Raw genomic sequence first — 11,670 nt, 5'->3', positions numbered from 1 at the left:
ACATAAGAGCTCTTGGGGATGGGATATTGATTCTGCATTTATCGACCCACTGTGGGACTGTGGGACATTGAGAGACTAAGCCAGGGGTTGATAGTACATATAGGTTTCCCAGAGTAAAAGCTATATTGTGTGATTTGCATTTACAGTTACTAAATACAGTTTATATAAAGTTAATATTTGTTTTATTGCAAACTGTGTGTTTTATTTTTCCTAGTGGAAATCCCCTGAGGTGTGCTCCTCAGTGTTCCCAAGTAAATCCAAGTTCCCACTACTTTTCATATGCAAAATGTACTCAGGACCCTGGATTGCCAAGGGTTAATTGTAATTTAAAGAGACAGTATTCAAATTAGGAATATATATATATATATATATATATATATATATATATATATATATATATAATTATTTGCGATGGACCAGCATTCCAGGGACTAAATAGGCAGCAGGCTCTTGCCTGCTTTTTGACTTAAAAGTGATTTTCTCCTTCTATAATTTAGCAGTACCTTAAAACTGTATTGTATAGAAATGTTAATTGTTAATTTCCTTAAAAGTATTGAAACATATGTTGTAACATGCTTGAGATAAGGTTTATTTTGAGATACGGGTACTGCTACTGTGTATCTGATGATTCTGGAAATATTATAAGCAATGTGTAACTTTCTTTTGATTCATCTTTATGGACTAAACACAAACAGTCACTGCAATTTGGTGACACCTAGGGGCAGATTTATCAAGGGTTGAAGTGAATTAGAGGGAATTTTCAAGTAAATAAATTCAAAATTCAAAGAAATTTTTTGGATACTTCGACCACCGAATAGGATACTACGACTTCGAATTCGATTTGAAGTAAAAATAGTTTGAATATTCAACCATTCAATAATCGAAGTACTATCTCTTTAAAAAAACTTCGACTTCAATACTTCGCCAAATTAAACCTTCGGAAGTGCTATGTTAGCCTATGGGGACCTTCTACAACCAATTTCAAAGTCTTTACACATCAAAGTAAAATCGTTCAAATCGTTAGATTCGAACAATGTTATTGTTTGATCAAATGATTTAACTTTGATCGTTCGATGGCCAAATTCGGTGACAAATCCTTCGACTTCGATATTCTAAGTCGAAGTATTTTAATTCGATGGTTGAATTTCGAAGTATTTTTTATTTCGAAATTCAAACCCTTGATAAGTCTGCCCCCAAGTGGCACAAATGTTAAGGTACTGTTTAACTATTTGAAATTATTTGCACTAATTGCTTAATGAACAGGGTTATGACATCATTTTGGCACCCATTTGGAGGGGATTGTGGGTATATAAACTGTTACAAGCACATTATCCTTGATAAAGGCCCCAATGAGGGCCGAAACATTAAATGCACAGTGATGTTTAAATAAAACACTATTGATTAATGAAACTGGAGTGCTGGTCCATGGCGAATAATTATACATAACTCTTTGACCAAGCACCCACAAAGAAGTGGACGGAGTGCAGGTACCTTCGGAAATATTATATATATATATATATAGTCACATCCAACATCGGCACTCACCCCATATCATGGAGAATTCCGTGCTGCTCCCACAATTCAAAATAGTTAGAAACACTAGAGGCACTCACGGAAATGATTATAAGTGAATTTATTCAATCCTCACACATTCCCCCACATCAACGCGTTTCGGTTCTGAACCTTCGTCAGGTATCCTGAACCAGGAACCTGGAGTTTCTGTGCTATCTGCATTACCTCTGTGCTATGTGAGCAAATAGCTAAGGTCCTGGTTCACTCCTGTTGATTTCCATGTAATTGCAAGTAGGCTTGGCTTGTTTTATCTGTTGCTAATATGACCACAGGGGATCTGTGTAAGCCATTTGTCTGGCTATAAAACCCCTACTCTGCACTGACTCATTGCCCAATAAATGTATATTTCCTGATAGTTCCTGGGTGTGATTCTTGTCTGATTATGTGTTCCTGACCTTTGCCTGTTTTGACTTTGCTGTGTCTCTGCCTGAACCGACCCTTGCCTGTTTGACCACTCTTCTGGATCTTGACTTTGTACCATGTTACTGATTGGTTTTGACCCCGGCCTGTTTATTCTGACTACGCTCCTGGTTCCTGATTCTGTACTGCACCTCCTGTTCCACAACTTCACTCTCTGTTCCCTGTTCCTCCTGTATACAGAACTGGTGGACCCCACTAGGATGCCTACCCCAAGTATAAAATATACCATTGACAACCACCCTCTATACCCGATCCTGTAGCCAGTTTCCTATCCATGTACAAACAACATTACCCAACAGCCCCTAGTTTAGAAAGAGATCCTTTGTTTTAACTTTATCAAAATTCAAATAGATCACATCTACTGCTCCCCCACTGTCCCCAATCTGTCATTCTTAAAGCCATGCTGATTAATACCCATAATGCAATTCTACAGAACAGAGTCTTGAATGTGATCCCTTAACAAAATTTTTAATGCCCACAACAGACATCAAACTTACGAGTCTAAAATTGTCAGGCTGAGAACATAACCCCTTTTTAAATATTGGAATAACATCAACATTCCTCAAATCCATGCCAGAAAAAATCAGAAAATGACAGAGGCCTGGCTAAAACCGAACTAAGCTTTCTAAGTAACAGATGTTGTATCCCGTCTGGCCCTGGTGCCATGTTAACGCTAATGTTAACTATTTATGTCTCATATCTTCCTTTAGCCACTTCCCTATTGTATACATGAAAAAAATAACTTATTAAGCATCTGTTTCCTTTATAACCAAATTATTTCTGTTATTTAAAGGATCAACTCTCTCAATCTTTTTTTTTTTTTTTTAAATGTTGTGGGTTTAGTCATAGTCAGTATCTCAAAAACTTTCTCCAAATCACTGTGCCTTAAATAGCCTTTCTAAATCACAGAGAAAGTTACCCTCATCCTGCCTAGCCTTCCTTAAGTATACACTTTGGGGCACATTTACTTAGGGTCGAATATTGAGGGTTAATTAACCCTCGATATTCGACTGTCGAAGTTAAATCCTTCGACTTCGAATATCGAAAGATTTACCGCAATTCGTTCGATCGAAGGAAAAATTGAACGATTAAATCCTTTGAATCAAACGATTCGAAGGATTTTAATCCATCGATCTAACAATTTTCCTCAGACGAAAAATTTGTAAGAAAGCCTATGGAGACATTGAGGTTCGGTAGGTTTTACTTGGCGAAGTAGGGGGTAGAAGTTTTTTTAAAGAAACAGTACTTCGACTATCGAATGGTCGAATAGTAGAATGATTTTTAATTTGATTCGAAGTCGAATTCGTAGTTGAAGGTCGAAGTAGCCAATTCGATGGTCGAAGTAGCCAAAAAAATCATTCGAAATTTGAAGTTTTTTTAATTCTATTCCTTCACTCGAATTAAGTAAATGTGCCCCCATATGTCACTGCCTTCTGCTAAGTGCAATAATAATATGCCCTATTTCTCATTTTGCTGAACCCTTAACTACTCCATTTGCCCATCCACATGGCTGCCTTATATCCTCTTTTCCTTTTAGACTCTTCACTCTAATAAGCAACACCTTTTTACTTCAAATGCAGCTATTGTAACTATGTCTCTCATCTCTACAAGCAGCATATTTTCTACTGAGACAATCCTCACCATTCATACGATGAATGAACTGTAACGAGGGGAAAAAAGCTATAGCAATTTTCTCAACCTGGCAGGTTTACATTTAGCAATGCTTGTTAATAATAAGGAATAATTTAGAATCCATGGCAGCATCCTATAGCAATTATTTAAAACCACACGTTGGAGTTTTTGTCAACATCAGTTGTTTGAACCATATACTTTGCTGGGTCTTCAAAAAAAATATTCCTAAACTTCTTAATTTTCCATTAGATTTAATAAGAGGGCAATTTTAAGACTCCCTCATCTTTCCCCCTGACACATTTACTAACTAATTTTACTTACACAATTGTCTATTATAAAAATACATTTTCCTGGTTCTTACCTGGATCAGACCCTTCTGTATTAGTTTATTCACTCTTGAGCTCAGTGAGTCATGGTTTCTCTAGATTTTCATACTGGGAGGCAAGGAAGACACAAGTGATACAGGTTTACTGTAAACACCTTCTCTGTAGAATGTAAACGTATGTACGAATGTCAGCAATTCAGTTGGCCTACAAGAATGAGGAAAAAGTTTGGTCAAAATATATGTAAATATGATAAATGACAACTTATGCATTAGTCATTTATGTACCAGTACTGATTATTGGTGAAAATTTGGGGGCATATTTACTATGTATGTATATATTAATGTGAAAGCTCCAATTTGACATGCTTTTACCAAAATAAAAAATTCCCCAAGGCAGGTAGACAGGTGGCCAGGGGGGTGGTCACATACTTTTTAATATTCCCTAATCACTGTGTATAGCACATTTATTAATTATTATTTTTACTTGGTTTATGGTAAATAGACATCAATTTGTTCTTGTTGTTTTGGCTCAGATATTTCTTTGTGTTGCCCCCTTATTGGTGGCTGAAGTGTACGGAATCCATTGAGCATGAGCTAGTTTTTATTTTTTCCTTCTCTTGAAAGTCCTAAATAGCCAGATGTTTTGAACAAGAGAAATCAAATTGTAAATCTAGATCTATACATCAAGTAATGAGTCTATAAAATATTTTAAAATCAGATGCAATTTTAAAAACTTAATGATGTAATTACAGTAATTAGGAGGGGGTGAAACCTTATAGGTTATCTTGAAAAATCATAAATTTTTTAAGGACACAATTATTCCCATATTTCCCCCACCCATGTGTCCTATAAAATTACAGATTTTCATCAAGTGATTGCTGTATATTCTCCTGCACCTTACTAAAAGATTAGTCCCAAAAGTACCAGTCCTCCATGATGTGAGTTTCCATAGGAAAGGGTAGTTCCATCCTTCTCACTTTTGGAATATGTATATTAATTATTCCATTGATGGGGCTGAGGATGGTTTCTAGTGTGGAAATGTACAGTGGTTTTATGGTCCTTTTTCCTTTTATTGAGTGCTTAGATAATACATTTTATGAGATTTTAACATAAGCCACTTTTATGAACATTTCCTCCACTTTTTACCATTAGAGGATGATGCTGAACTAGGTCAGATCAAGGCCACTGCTCTACCAGGCTGTAGTAAAAAGAGCTGCCCAGGAGCAGGATCCACACATGGAGACTGTGTTCCTTAAACCAGATATCCAGGTTTCCCAAGTGGGGTTACCCTTTAATTAACATAGAATTCTCTTCCAGAGATGATCAGCATGTAGTTCTGATGACTGTTTGCCAGTTATGTCCTTCAAACAGTGGATAAGCAGAGAAGAGCATCTAGATACAACAAGTATATGTTTTAATGTTAGAATGTTTAGCAAAATGGAACCCACACACACGTTTGTAAAAAATTGACTTTATTGTTTTGTAAGTCCACATGATTCTTCATTGTCTGAAACCCCTGGAAAAATCATTATGATGATATCTCATATTCTAATATGAGCTTTGTTATTTTTTGTTTTCCCTATGGGTCCAGGCGGTCTCTGCTCTGTGTAAAAATTGGCCTATGGTGAACAGAGTTAGGAAAAAGTATATTGTCATCCAAGTGCTTAAATCCTCGCACCACCTTTCTGGTACCACCTTACCAGTCATAGCACAGAAGCCCAAATTGCTTGAACAATACATAGTACAGTAGTCCATTCCAACCCTACCCCCCAAAAATTCACAGCAAGTATGAGACACAGCACACCCTCAGATAATCACAGTAGGGCAGCCCCCAAATAGCCACAGCAAAACATACAACAGCCTTCCCCCCAGGGTCAAAGCATGCCACAAAAACTGCGCCATGTCCTTTAAGATTTGTAATATAGCTGCCCAAGTTTAAAAAAATGTACAGAAAAGAAAGAGTGACATATGGCAGTATGATTTCATCCCTTCCCAACTACCACTTTCAATGGTTCCTGTGCCAGCAGCTAGCTGGACAAAAAAACACCGCCACAACCTGGGTTAAAAGAAATATGTAAGGAGGGAATAAAACACCAGTACAGTTACTTCATTTAATTTAAAGACTAACAATAGCAGAGCTGACAGTACCTAGATTAGGGACAATAAATTCAATCAAGGAATTCGTCATGCTAGGGGATGGGGGTGGCTGCTGCTCTCCCTTATAGTTGATGAAGATTGTTTTAATAAAGGCCAGCTCACACACAAAAAATGTGGGGGGAAAATTCTTCCAATATTGATTGTTCACTAAACACATTGTAAAGACTTGGTAGCTGGGATCAGTTTTCTGGGGGTAAAGCAGCCCACGGCACAATCAGAATTCATAAGGGGGTTGTTTCTTTCTGGCAGTTTATTTTCACTTGCAGCAAAACAACATAAACAATTCAAAATAAAATCCTTGCCTCTTAATGGGCTTCTAACTAATACAGGTCAGTTTTCCTAACTAACAGGAGAAGGCCTACCGCCTGTCTCCCCAAAACAAAGAACATACAGGAATATATAAAATCCCAAACCTTTTGGTGATTTAATCCCTCTCACACAGGCAGCTTTCCTGTTTATTTCCCAGCCAGGAACTCTCCACTCTGGCTTGAGCTGCCTCTTTAATTAACCACCTGAGATACCTCAGTACAACTCAAAACACCCGGGCTGGACTAGCAGTCCCGGAACCACTCTGTTAGGAACCTGGGGCATAAATAATCATCATCATTTATTTATATAGCGCTGTCAAGATACGCAGTGCTTTACTGCAGTTATAGCAAACAGGGAATAAATGGTGGATAACAGACAAGGATTACAGAGTACAATAGGGTTTACAAACTAAAAGGTTAGGGTACAATTGAGACATTAGGATTGTATAAACACTTTGTCATTTTTGATACAGCAATGATTAATTAAGGTACATCGAATAGGCCTCTTTAAACAGATGGGTCTTTAAGGAGCGCTTGAAAGTTTGGAAGGAAGGAGAAAGTCTGACAGCTTGTGGCAGAGAGTTCCAGAGAAAAGCAGAAGCCCGAGAGAAGTCTTGTAGATGAGAATGGGCAGAAGTGACCAGAGGAGAAGTGAGGCGAAGAGCAGAAGCAGAGCGTAGGTTTCGTGAGGGAGTGTATTTGGAGATTAGAGATGAAATATAGGGAGGGGTTTCATTATTAAGGGCCTTTAATGTGAGTGTAAGTAATTTGAATTTGATTCTAGAAGAGATTGGGAGCCAGTGAAGGGACATACATATGGGAGCAGCTGATGTTGAGCGGCGAGCTAGATGAATGAGTCTAGCGGCCGCGTTTAGAACAGATTGGAGTTGTGAAAGGTGACTTGTTGGAATACCTGTGAGGAGTAAGTTGCAGTAATCAAGGCGGGAGATGATGAGAGACTAACAATAAGCTCCATCCTGGACTTTCCCAAGTATCCTAGTAGTGACCTCACCACATACCCCCCCTCCTTGTTTCTATCCAATGGTTGGAACAACTGAGGCCCAACAGGAATGAACCCGGGACAGGGCATCAACATTGCCCATTTCTGACCCGGGCCTGTATTTCACTGTGAAACAGTAGTCCTGCAGCATGAGGAACCAACGATTCACTCGTCTATTGGTCTCCTTCTTTTGGGCCATCCATTTTAGAGGTGCGTGGTCAGTAACAAGGTCAAATTTTCTGCCTAAGAGGTAATACCTTATGAAGGGTTACCTTTATGTTACACAATGCTACACAATCAATGTATGTGCTGTTTCTTCTCTGCAACTGTTATTACTTACTGATAAGCGATGTATCCTGTCACAAGATGTGTCTTGCTCCTATGCTATAGATCATATGCTTCTTATACGTCAAAGTGTTCTTTGTCCTTGTACTCAATATAGGCTGTTGTAACACTACCAATAAACTGAACTTGTTATGAGTCTCACTGCTTGTTAGTGTCTCTCTGTACAAGCTCCCGGATCCGAGGACGTACGGACGTGATGTCTTAGGGACCCCTGGGCGTCAGTAGCCAGTTACCCCAACAATCTGGTGTCAGCAGCGGATTATAGCAAGCGGCACGGGCGGTAGGTAAAAATCTTTTCCTTACCACCCATATATGCTTTATGCTGTATCTCTAAGTATAGGGTTGGGGTACTATTGGCTTTGGTGGTTATTAGATAAAGAGGATCCCTGATGAGGGACCTAATTGGAATTTTAGGTAAATTCCAGGAGTCTTTGGTAGACTCAAAAAGAGTCTTTGGTAGACTCAAAAAGAGTTTTTGGGAAGCTCAAGAGTTTGTGGTAAACTCAGTTTTGCTACTTGAGACAGGGGACCCTGAATGGTTACAGCGCTTCCGTACTGTTCTTTGCATGTTGAGCATGTTGTGTTGTAATGTCATTTGTAGTGTTTAATGTTGTTTTAATCAACTGTATGCTAAATATTCTGCAATATTAAGGATTACCGCTTGATCAAGGTGTCAGGTTTAGTCGGGACCTCTGATCCCAAGACAGCCAGCCCTTATCAGGTTTTCTTGCATGATATTTACTTCTCAAATAAATTTGTTGCAATATTAAGACTTATCTTGGAAATAGATAAAAGTTTTGTTGGGACCTCTGATCTCAAGACAGCTTTATCTAGCTCCTGATTTATTGCAACCCATTTATACTATAATTTTGTGAAATGTTCCTATCATGGGAAGCAAAGGTTCTAAAGATTTGCCACCACCCAATCCTGGCGAAATGTGTAAACAGGGGGATTTCATGTAGACCCATAGGTAGATAAAATAGCAGGATGGGGAGAAGCTTTTTCTATACTGAACGTCTTGTGTCAGTGTGGTTCTTTTGGTGTACAGCCATAATCTAATTAGGACGGGAATAGATATCCTCAGGACTGTTTGTGTCCTTATCAATTTTTGTGCCCAAAGTGGGGCTGCAGGTTCTGACTGCTCATCAGCCGATACAAAGGACACAGGTTGACCAATAGAGGACGGGACGGAGACTGATCACCTCGGGACACGGGAAGACTTATTTTTTAGTTTCTTACTCGTGTCAAACCTGCTACCTATTATTGTTCATACCTGTTGTCTAAATCGACTCCTGGCAGCCAGCAAAGACAGGTATTTTCTTGTCTGTAGCTCTTTATTGAACCTGTATAGAGCTTTCTATTACCCGGTTTGTGTTTTATGTTTTGTGATATTCTCTTTCCAAGGGATTTGGATGACAGGGGAGTTTTGATGATGGAGAAAGGGTATCCTGGACGTTGATAGGACGCTGATACAACTCTGTCTCTATACATCGTAATACCCCATAAATCCCATTGGATTAGAGGTTATGTCCTGTCCTGACTGTGTGTGTGGTCTTCTATTTGGCATTACTGAGGGGGGCTGGAGATTGGCCAAAGTTAGACCAGGAGGTTACCCTGAACAGTATTTAGGCAGAAAAACACCTTTTGTCTAAACGTCCCAGACTTTTTGGCATATCGCCTCAACGTTCACTTCCCAGTATTTAATAGCAGTCTAGGTCATAGTCTTATTAAAGTGTATGAGAAAGTCTCTATCGAATCAAATGGGAAAGTTAAAGTTATGTATTAGAAGCTCTAGCCCTGCAAGAATTGAGTGGTTGTAACTAATATGGCATACATATAGCCATCAACTCCCTATGCTGGGAATGTTTTCCGTCATAAGTGCAGTAGAAGAAGGTCAGGTAAGTGACATAAAAGAAGGTGAGGAAAATGCCCTAGAGTCAGAGGAAGCTAGAAAGCAAAGAAAAGAACAAGAAAAGCTGCTAGCAGAAGGGTTAAGTTAGAAAATAGTGAATAGTGAGAAGAGACAATTTATCTTTCAGTGCTGAAAACAGCAGTGCTTATACAGGCAGTTCTCAGTCTAACAGCCAAGCTCTACCCCTCCCTTAGAAAAAAAATGGGGGGGAAGACAAAACAAAGTATGAAGTAGCTTTACTAACACCATGAAATCTAACGATCAAAAGATATAATATCCTCAACCCTGCCACAATAATACCTGAAAAAGGGGGGGGATGATATGTTGACATACATGACAAAGTGAGGTACAAGGGTTTGATAATGTAAAAGATGAACCTTTGTTAAATCCTTATTGTGAATTGTTTTTTGATGGTTCTCACTACTTTACTGAGGATGGTAAAAGCATATTCTGTTGTAACCTTTGTCTGATGTTTTAGTTTAGCAGAATCTACCTCCACACATGTCAGCTCAAGAAGCTGAGCTACAAGCACTCATCACAGCATGCACACTAGCGGAAGGTCAAAGGGCAAACATCTTTTCTGATAGCAGGTACTGTATTGGTATTTGTCTTGACTATCTTCTGATTTGGAGGGCCAGAAATGTTATGACATCATCAGGTAATCCAAATAAGAATACAAATACAAATTTAGTAAAACAGCTATTTTTAGCATTACAGCTTCCAACTGAGGTAGCCATTCTTAAAGTACAAGCGCACACAAAGCTTCAAACTCCAGAACCTAAAAGGAAATGCAAAAGCTGATGAGAGAGCCAAGTCAGCTGCCCTCTTGCCTATAATGACAGTAAGTTGCATCCAGAAAGACCACATAGGGCAGTTGGATATGGATATCCTGGCTACAATACAGGACTAGGCCCCTGAGATGGAAAAAGGAAAGTGTTCGAAGCTGGGAGCCTCCAAGGATGACATGGGTCTATGGAAAAATGGTCTATTATACTGTCTATCAAAAACAGTGTATGCTATGATAACACATCTAACTCATGGACTTGCGCACTCAGGTAAGAATGCAATGGCTGCTTCAGTTCAGAAAAGTTGGATAGCACCTGTGTTTCCAGCATTTGTTGCAAAATATCTCGTTTCTTGTGTTACCTGTTTACTTCATAATCCTGGTCAGATAGTCAAATCTCCGAGACAGCACTTTGCTAAACCAGAATAACCCTTCCAGCGATTACAAATAGACTACAGCCAACTGCCTAAAGTAGGTCCATATGGATATGTACCAGTATGTATTGACATGTTCTTAGGATGGCCTGAGGCATGGCCAAGTTGCTAAGGCTACAAAGCAACTGCTAAGAAATTTTAAATACCTAAGGTAATCTGTAGGTATTCTTTACCAACCTACATTGAAAGTAACAGGGGTACACATTTTACAGGGCAGATAATGTTTTAAATAAAAATAACCCTCATAGTTTTGGGAAGGTTGAAAACCTAAATGGTGTTATATAGAATAAAATGTAATAGATTCTGAAGAAACATTAAAATCTTGGGTTAACTGCCTTCCATTGATTTGTTCTCAATATGCACCAATCCAAAAGGCCCTTACAAACTGTCACCCTATGACATTCTGTCTGGGTCAGCCATAAGAATGAGGAACAGCTTGGACCCAAGGTTTGAAGGTCCTTTCTAAGTGCAATCAGTAACACCTACTTCAGTAAAATTACATAACAAAGATATATAGATACATGTTTCAAATTGTAGTAGAGCAAGTGTACCCGACAAGCATGTATTTGTATTTTGAGTATTACTGATTTTTGGTTTCATTCATATGTCCTCTAGCAAAAGTAATTTTTATGAACAATCAAATCATTACATAACTTTACAAAAAAAGACTAACTAAGGGAACCAATAAAACTAATTGTTGAGTGTGTGGCATTAGGCCAACTGATTCAATGGGACTACCCATGGTAGTTTTCCCAATTTCTGCTCATAAACTAGTTTAACA

At 38.6% G+C, this 11,670-nt stretch overlaps 1 protein-coding gene across 4 annotated transcripts in view; it reads right to left on the bottom strand.

The window, feature by feature from the left end:
- Positions 1-6,572, bottom strand: part of tmprss2.3.L (transmembrane serine protease 2 L homeolog) — a 65,204-nt gene extending 58,632 nt beyond the window's left edge. For 2 of the 4 annotated variants that reach the window (NM_001087958.1, XM_041580901.1), the window contains 3 exon segments: positions 3,986-4,154; positions 5,096-5,341; positions 6,520-6,572. The gene's annotated coding sequence lies outside the window, so the exon portion shown is untranslated. 4 annotated transcript variants of the gene reach the window in all.
- Positions 6,573-11,670: the final 5,098 nt, after the last annotated feature.

This window comes from Xenopus laevis, chromosome 2L (genome assembly GCF_017654675.1).
Source record: "Xenopus laevis strain J_2021 chromosome 2L, Xenopus_laevis_v10.1, whole genome shotgun sequence".
In the NCBI taxonomy this organism is placed as follows: Eukaryota; Metazoa; Chordata; class Amphibia; order Anura; family Pipidae; genus Xenopus; species Xenopus laevis.
The sequence above is the reverse complement of the archived record's forward strand: the minus strand, read 5'-3'. Positions and strand labels throughout refer to the sequence as shown.